The following is an 8,299-nucleotide window of genomic DNA, read 5'->3' on the forward strand; positions in this document are numbered from 1 at the left end:
CAGCCCTATACCGGGTTCCGTCTTTCTGAATATTAATATGCTTCTCCGATCCTTTGGGTATTTCATCCTTTAAATTTCCCTCTTTTAAAACTCCTTGTTGTGCCTCCTTTATTTGAGTAGTAAGGTTATTGTGAATCATTATATTCATAGATTTTACTCGAATGGGTTCTCTGTCCTTCCTGCTCAAGGCGTCGGCTACCACATTTGCCTTCCCCGAGTGGTAACGAATCTCAAAGTCGTAATCATTCAACAATTCAATCCACCTACGCTGCCTCATATTCAGTTGTTTCTGATTAAATATGTGTTGAAGACTTTTATGGTCGGTATATATAATACTTTTGACCTCATATAAGTAGTGCCTCCAAGTCTTTAATGCAAAAACAACCGCGCCTAATTCCAAATCATGCGTCGTATAATTTTGTTCGTGAATCTTCAATTGTCTAGACGCATAAGCAATCACCTTCGTTCGTTGCATTAATACACAACCGAGACCTTGCTTTGATGCGTCACAATAAATTCACAAAATCATCATTCCCTTCAGGCAATGACAATATAGGTGCCATAGTTAGCTTTTTCTTCAATAACTGAAACGCTTTCTCTTGTTCATCCTTCCATTTAAATTTCTTCCCTTTATGCGTTAATGCAGACAAGGGTTTTGCTATTCTGGAAAAGTCTTGGATGAACCTTCTGTAGTAACCAGCTAGTCCTAAAAACTGGCATATGTGTTTCGGAGTTTTCGGGGTTTCCCACTTTTCAACAGTTTCTATCTTTGCCGGATCCACCTTAATACCTTCTTTATTCACTATGTGACCGAGGAATTGAACTTCTTCCAACCAAAATGCACACTTTGAAAACTTAGCGTACAATTCTTCCTTTCTCAATACTTCTAACACCTTTCTCAAATGTTCACCGTGTTCTTGGTCATTCTTTGAGTAAATAAGTACGTCATTAATGAAAACAATGACAAACTTGTCAAGGTATGGTCCACACACTCGGTTCATAAGGTCCATGAACATAGCTGGTGCATTAGTTAAACCAAACGGCATGACCATAAACTCGTAATGACTGTAACGTGTTCTGAAAGCAGTCTTTGGAATATCATCTTCTTTCACCCGCATTTGATGATACCCGGAACGTAAGTCAATCTTTGAATAAACAGACGAGCCTTGTAGTTGATCAAATAAGTCGTCGATTCTCGGTAGTGGGTAGCGGTTCTTGATGGTAAGTTTGTTCACCTCTCGGTAGTCGATACACAACCTGAATGTACCATCTTTCTTCTTGACAAACAAAACAGGAGCTCCCCACGGTGATGTGCTTGGTCGAATGAAACCACGCTCTAAAAGTTCTTGTAATTGGCTTTGCAGTTCTTTCATCTCGCTGGGTGCGAGTCTGTAAGGAGCACGGGCTATTGGTGCAGCTCCTGGTACAAGATCTATTTGAAATTCAACGGATCGATGTGGGGGTAATCCCGGTAATTCTTTCGGAAATACATCGGGAAATTCTTTTGCGACGGGAACATCATTGATGCTCTTTTCTTCAGTTTGTACTTTCTCGACGTGTGCTAGAACAGCATAGAAACCTTTTCTCATTAGTTTTTGTGCCTTCAAATTACTAATAAGATGTAGCTTCGTGTTGCCCTTTTCTCCGTACACCATTAAGGGTTTTCCTTTTTCTCGTATAATGCGAATTGCATTTTTGTAACAAACGATCTCTGCTTTCACTTCTTTCAACCAGTCCATACCGATTATCACATCAAAACTCCCTAACTCTACTGGTATCAAGTTAATCTTAAATGTTTCGCTAACCAGTTTAATTTCTCGATTCCGACATATATTATCTGCTGAAATTAATTTACCATTTGCTAATTCGAGTAGAAATTTACTATCCAAAGGCGTCAATGGACAATTTAATTTAGTACAAAAATCTCTACACATATAGCTTCTATCTGCACCCGAATCAAATAAAACGTAAGCAGATTTATTGTCAATAAGAAACGTACCCGTAACAAGCTCCGGGTCTTCCTGTACCTCTGCCGCTTTAATATTGAAAACTCTTCCGCGGCCTTGTCCATTCGTGTTCTCCTGGTTTGGGTAATTTCTAATAATGTGGCCCGATTTTCCACATTTATAACAAACTACATTGGCATAACTTGCTCCGACACTACTTGCTCTGCCATTACTCGTTCCGACACCATTTGTTCCTTTCGTTCTGTTAACCCCTGGTACGTAGACCTCACACTTTGCCGCGCTATGACCATTTCTTTTACACTTGTTGCAAAATTTGGTGCAGAACCCCGAGTGATACATTTCACACCTTTGGCATAGCTGCTTCTGATTATTGTTGTTGTTGTTGTTGCGGTTATTATTGTTGTTGGGATGATTGTTGTAGTTGCTGTTGTTGTTGTTGTTGTTGTTGTTGTTGTTGGGCCGTTTGTTGTAGTTACGATTGATGTTGCGATTGTTGGGATAGTTGTTGCGATTATTATTATAATTGCTGTTGTTGTTGTATTGGTGATTCTTATCACCGTTTTCCTTCCACTTTCTTTTGACTTGCTTCACATTGGCCTCTTCAGCAGTCTGTTCTTTAATTCTTTCTTCAATCTGGTTCACTAGTTTGTGAGCCATTCTACATGCCTGTTGTATGGAGGCGGGCTCGTGTGAACTTACATCTTCTTGGATTCTTTCCGGTAATCCTTTCACAAACGCGTCGATCTTCTCTTCCTCATCTTCGAACGCTCCCGGACACAATAGGCATAATTATGTGAATCGTCTTTTGTACGTGGTAATATCAAATCCTTGGGTTCGTAACCCTCTAAGTTCTGTCTTGAGCTTATTGACCTCGGTTCTGGGACGGTACTTCTCGTTCATCAAGTGCTTGAATGCTGACCACGGTAGTGCGTAAGCATCATCTTGTCCCACTTGCTCTAGATAGGTATTCCACCATGTTAACGCAGAACCTATGAAGGTATGCGTAGCGTACTTCACTTTGTCCTCTTCAGTACACTTACTTATGGCAAACATCAATTCGACCTTCTCGGTCCACCGTTTCAATCCGATCGGTCCTTCGGTTCCATCAAATTCCAAAGGTTTGCAGGCAGTGAATTCTTTGTAGGTGCATCCTACACGATTTCCTGTACTGCTAGATCCAAGGTTATTGTTGGTATGTAGCGCGGCCTGTACTGCAGCTATGTTTGAAGCAAGAAAGGCAAGAAATTCCTCTTCACTCATATTCAAGGTGTGTCGAGTAGTCGGTGCCATTTCCTTCAAAATAGTCAAATGAAACGTGTTAATCATATAGAATATCAAGAGTAGTCAATAGTATTTTGTAGCGTAATATGAACTTATTTATAAAAGCTCTTTCTTCATATTAGCGTTTTATACTCTTTAATTAGGGTAGTACCTACCCGTTAAGTTCATACTTAGTAGCTAACATACCATTTCAACTACTACAATTCTATGTGAAAAACTAATCACAAAAAAATATATATCATATTCAAACCTTTATACAATAACTTGCAAACTTACAATACCGCTACTTTACATATAGCATGAAATATAGCACATAAAACTTTGATACAAAGTAGTTGCGAAGATAATTCTAGTTAATAAATAAGGCGTTCAGCAAAGGCAACAAAGACACGTAATTCATACATCCAGAAACAAGTCATGCATCCTAGTTTTACTAATACCACTTCCCATCCTTGGTCTTATGGAACGTAACCGTTGTGACCGATAGTATGACAACGTGTTGTAACGTCGTCAAAAGGACATGGGTTACGTAATGACCAACAGTCTCGTAATAACCTAAAAACCTCATTTCTTACCCCAATTACCGACTCCGTCACTTGTGGGAACGTTTTGTTTAATAGTTGTAGCCCGATGTTCTTTTTCTCACTTTGGTGAGAAGCGAACATTACTAACCCGTAAGCATAACATGCTTCTTTATGTTGTATGTTAGCCGCTTTTTCTAAATCATGAAGTCCTATATTCAGATACATTGAGTCAAAATAATTTCTTAACCCGTTGCGTAAAATAGCATTTGGGTTCCCCGCAATATATGCGTCAAAGTAAACACATCGTAACTTATGGGTTTCCCAATGTGATATCCCCCATCTTTCAAATGAAAGCCTTTTATAAACCAAGTCATTCTTGGAACGTTCTTCGAATGTCTTACAAACTGATTTTGCCATAAATAGTTATGCCGAGGAATTCTGACCGACTCTAGACAAGATTTCATCAATCATGTCTCCGGGTAAGTCTTCTAAAATATTGGGTTGTCTATCCATTTTGTGTTTTTATACTGTAAAATAGACAAGAGTTAGATTCATAAAAGATACTTATTAATACAAGCAATTTTTACATATATCGTAAAGCATAAGTACACTATATTACATATATTACACCACACAAATACAACTATCTTATTCCGACTCACTCGTTTCTTCTTTTTCGAACTTGGTTCTTTTTGCTAAGTTTTTAGGGATATATGATGTTCCCCTAATACGAGCCGTCGTTTTCCACATTGGTCTAGAAAAACCTGGTAGTTTAGAGGTTCCCGGGTTATTGTTACAACTTAAGAAATACGGGTGTTGACGATACATATAAAGTTCATCGGGGTTGGAATCAGATTTCTCTATTTTTATACCCTTTCCCTTATTGTTCTCTTTTGCCTTTTTAAATTCAGTTGGGGTAATTTCTATAACATCATCGGAATCCTCGTCGGGATCCGATTCATTGGAGAATTGGTAATCCTCCCAATATTTTGCTTCCTTGGCGAAAACACCATTGACCATAATTAACTTTGGTCGGTTGGTTGAGGATTTTCTTCTACTTAACCGTTTTATTATTTCCCCCACTGGTTCTATTTCTTCTTCCGGTTCCGATTCTTCTTCGGGTTCCGATTCTTCTTCCGGTTCCGACTCTTCTTCCGGTTCCTCTTCGGGAACTTGTGAATCAGTCCACGAATCATTCCAATTTACATTTGACTCTTCATTATTATTAGGTGAGTCAATGGGACTTGTTCTAGAGGTAGACATCTATCACATAATATCAAACGCGTTAAGAGATTAATATATCACATAATATTCACATGTTAAAAATATATAGTTTCCAACAAAATTTGTTAAGCAATCATTTTTCAAGTAAACACGGTCGAAGTCCAGACTCACTAATGCATCCTAACAAACTCGATAAGACACACTAATGCAAAATTCTGGTTCTCTAAGACCAACGCTCGGATACCAACTGAAATGTCCCGTTCATATTGATTATAAACGTTCCATATTAATTGATTTCGTTGCGAGGTTTTGACCTCTATATGAGACGTTTTTCAAAGACTGCATTCATTTTTAAAACAACCATAACCTTTATTTTATCAATAAAGGTTTCAAAAGCATTACGTAGATTATCAAATAATGATAATCTAAAATATACTGTTTACACACGACCATTACATAATGGTTTACAATAGAAATATATTACATCGACATATGTTTCTTGAATGCAGTTTTTACATAATATCATACAAACATGGACTCCAAATCTTGTCCTTATTTTAGTATGCAACAGCCGAAGCTCTTAATATTCACCTGAGAATAAACATGCTTTAAACGTCAACAAAAATGTTGGTGAGTTATAGGTTTAACCTATATATATCAAATCGTAACAATAGACCACAAGATTTCATATTTCAATATACATCCCATACATAGAGATAAAAATCATTCATATAGTGAACACCTGGTAACCGACATTAACAAGATGCATATATAAGAATATCCCCATCATTCCGGGACACCCTTCGGATATGATATAAATTTCAAAGTACTAATGCATCCGGTACTTTGGATGGGGTTTGTTAGGACCAATAGATCTATCTTTAGGATTCGCGTCAATTAGGGTGTCTGTTCCCTAATTCTTAGATTACCAAACTTAATAAAAAGGGGCATATTCGATTTCAATGATTCAACCATAGAATGTAGTTTCACATACTTGTGTCTATTTTGTAAATCATTTATAAAACCTGCATGTATTCTCAACCCAAAAATATTAGATTTTAAAAGTGGGACTATAACTCACTTTCACAGATTTTTACTTCGTCGTGAAGTAAGACTTGGCCACTGGTCGATTCACGAACCTATAACAAATATTGACATATATATCAAAGTATATTCAAAATATATTTACAACACTTTTAATACATTTTGATGTTTTAAGTTTATTAAGTCAGCTGTCCTCGTTAGTAACCTACAACTAGTTGTCCAACGTTAGATGTACAGAAAAAATTGATATATATTATCTTGAATCAATCCACGACCCAGTATATACCCGTCTCAGGCTAGATTATAACTCAAAGTATATATATTTTTGGAATCAACCTCAACCCTGTATAGTTAACTCCCACATTACTACATATAGAGTGTCTATGGTTGTTCCAAATAATATATACACATGGGTCGATATGATATGTCAAAACATTTGCATACGTGTCTATGGTATCCCAAGATTACAAAATATATTAGAATACATGTATAATACAATATAAGTTAGCTAGGATATGATTAATATAGATTTGTTACCAATTTTCACGTTGCTACAACAAGAAAAATTATCCAATCTTGTTTTACCCATAACTTCTTCATTTTAAATCCGTTTTGAGTGAATAAAATTGCTATGGTTTCATATTGAACTCTATTTTATGAATCTAAACAGGAAAATTATAGGTTTATATTCGGAAATATAAGTTACAAGTCATTTTTGTAAAGGTAGTCATTTCAGTCGAAAGAACGATGTCTAGATGACCATTTTGAAAAACATACTTTAACTTTGACTTTAACCATGATTTTTGGATATAGTTTCATGTTCATAAGAAAAATCATTTTTCCAGAAGTATAGCTTTTAAATCAAAGTTCTTCTTAGCTTTTAACTATCCCAACCAAAACAGCCCCCAGTTTTACTACGACGGCGTATATCCAGTTTTATGGTGTTTATCGTGTTTCCGGGTTTTAAATCATTAAGTTAGCATATCATATAGATATAGAACATGTGTTTAGTTGATTTTAAAAGTCTAGTTATAAGGATTAACTTTATTTGCGAACAAGTTTAGAATTAACTAAACTATGTTCTAGTGATTACAAGTTTATAACGTTGAATAAGACAGCTTTTTATGTTTGAATCGAATGATGTTATGAACATCATTACTACCTCAAGTTCCTTGGATAAACCTACTGGAAATGAGAAAAATGGATCTAGCTTCAAAGGATCCTTGGATGGCTTGAAAGTTCTTGAAGCAGAATCATGACACGAAAACAATTTCAAGTAAGATTTCCACTCGAAATAAGATTGTTATAGTTATAGAAATTGAATTAAAGTTTGAATATGATTATTACCTTGTATTAGAATGATAACCTACTGTAAGAAACAAAGATTTCTTGAGGTTGGATGATCACCTTACAAGATTGGAAGTGAGCTAGCAAACTTGAAAGTATTCTTGATTTTATGTAACTAGAACTTGTAGAATTTATGAAGAACACTTAGAACTTGAAGTTAGAACTTGAGAGAGATCAATTAAATGAAGAAAATTGAAGAATGAAAGTGTTTGTAGGTGTGTTTGGTCGTTGGTGTATGGATTAGATATAAAGGATATGTAATTTTGTTTTCATGTAAATAAGTCATGAATGATTACTCATATTTTTGTAATTTTATGAGATATTTCATGCTAGTTGCCAAATGATGGTTCCCAAATGTATTAGGTGACTCACATGGGCTACTAAGAGCTGATCATTGGAGTGTATATACCAATAGTACATACATCTAAAAGCTATGTATTGTACGAGTACGAATACGGGTGCATACAAGTAGAATTGTTGATGAAACTGAACGAGGATGTAATTGTAAGCATTTTTGTTAAGTAGAAGTATTTTGATAAGTGTCTTGAAGTCTTTCAAAAGTGTATGAATACATATTAAAACACTACATGTATATACATTTTAACTGAGTCGTTAAGTCATCGTTAGTCGTTACATGTAAATGTTGTTTTGAAACCTTTAGGTTAACGATCTTGTTAAATGTTGTTAACCCAATGTTTATAATATCAAATGAGATTTTAAATTATTATATTATCATGATATTATGATGTACGAATATATCTTAATATGATCTATATACATTAAATGTCGTTACAACAATAATCGTTACATACATGTCTCGTTTCAAAATCATTAAGTTAGTAGTCTTATTTTTACATATGTAGTTCATTGTTAATATACTTAATGATATATTTACTTATCATTTAACATAAT

This window comes from Rutidosis leptorrhynchoides, chromosome 7 (assembly GCF_046630445.1).
Source record: "Rutidosis leptorrhynchoides isolate AG116_Rl617_1_P2 chromosome 7, CSIRO_AGI_Rlap_v1, whole genome shotgun sequence".
Taxonomy (NCBI): domain Eukaryota; kingdom Viridiplantae; phylum Streptophyta; class Magnoliopsida; order Asterales; family Asteraceae; genus Rutidosis; species Rutidosis leptorrhynchoides.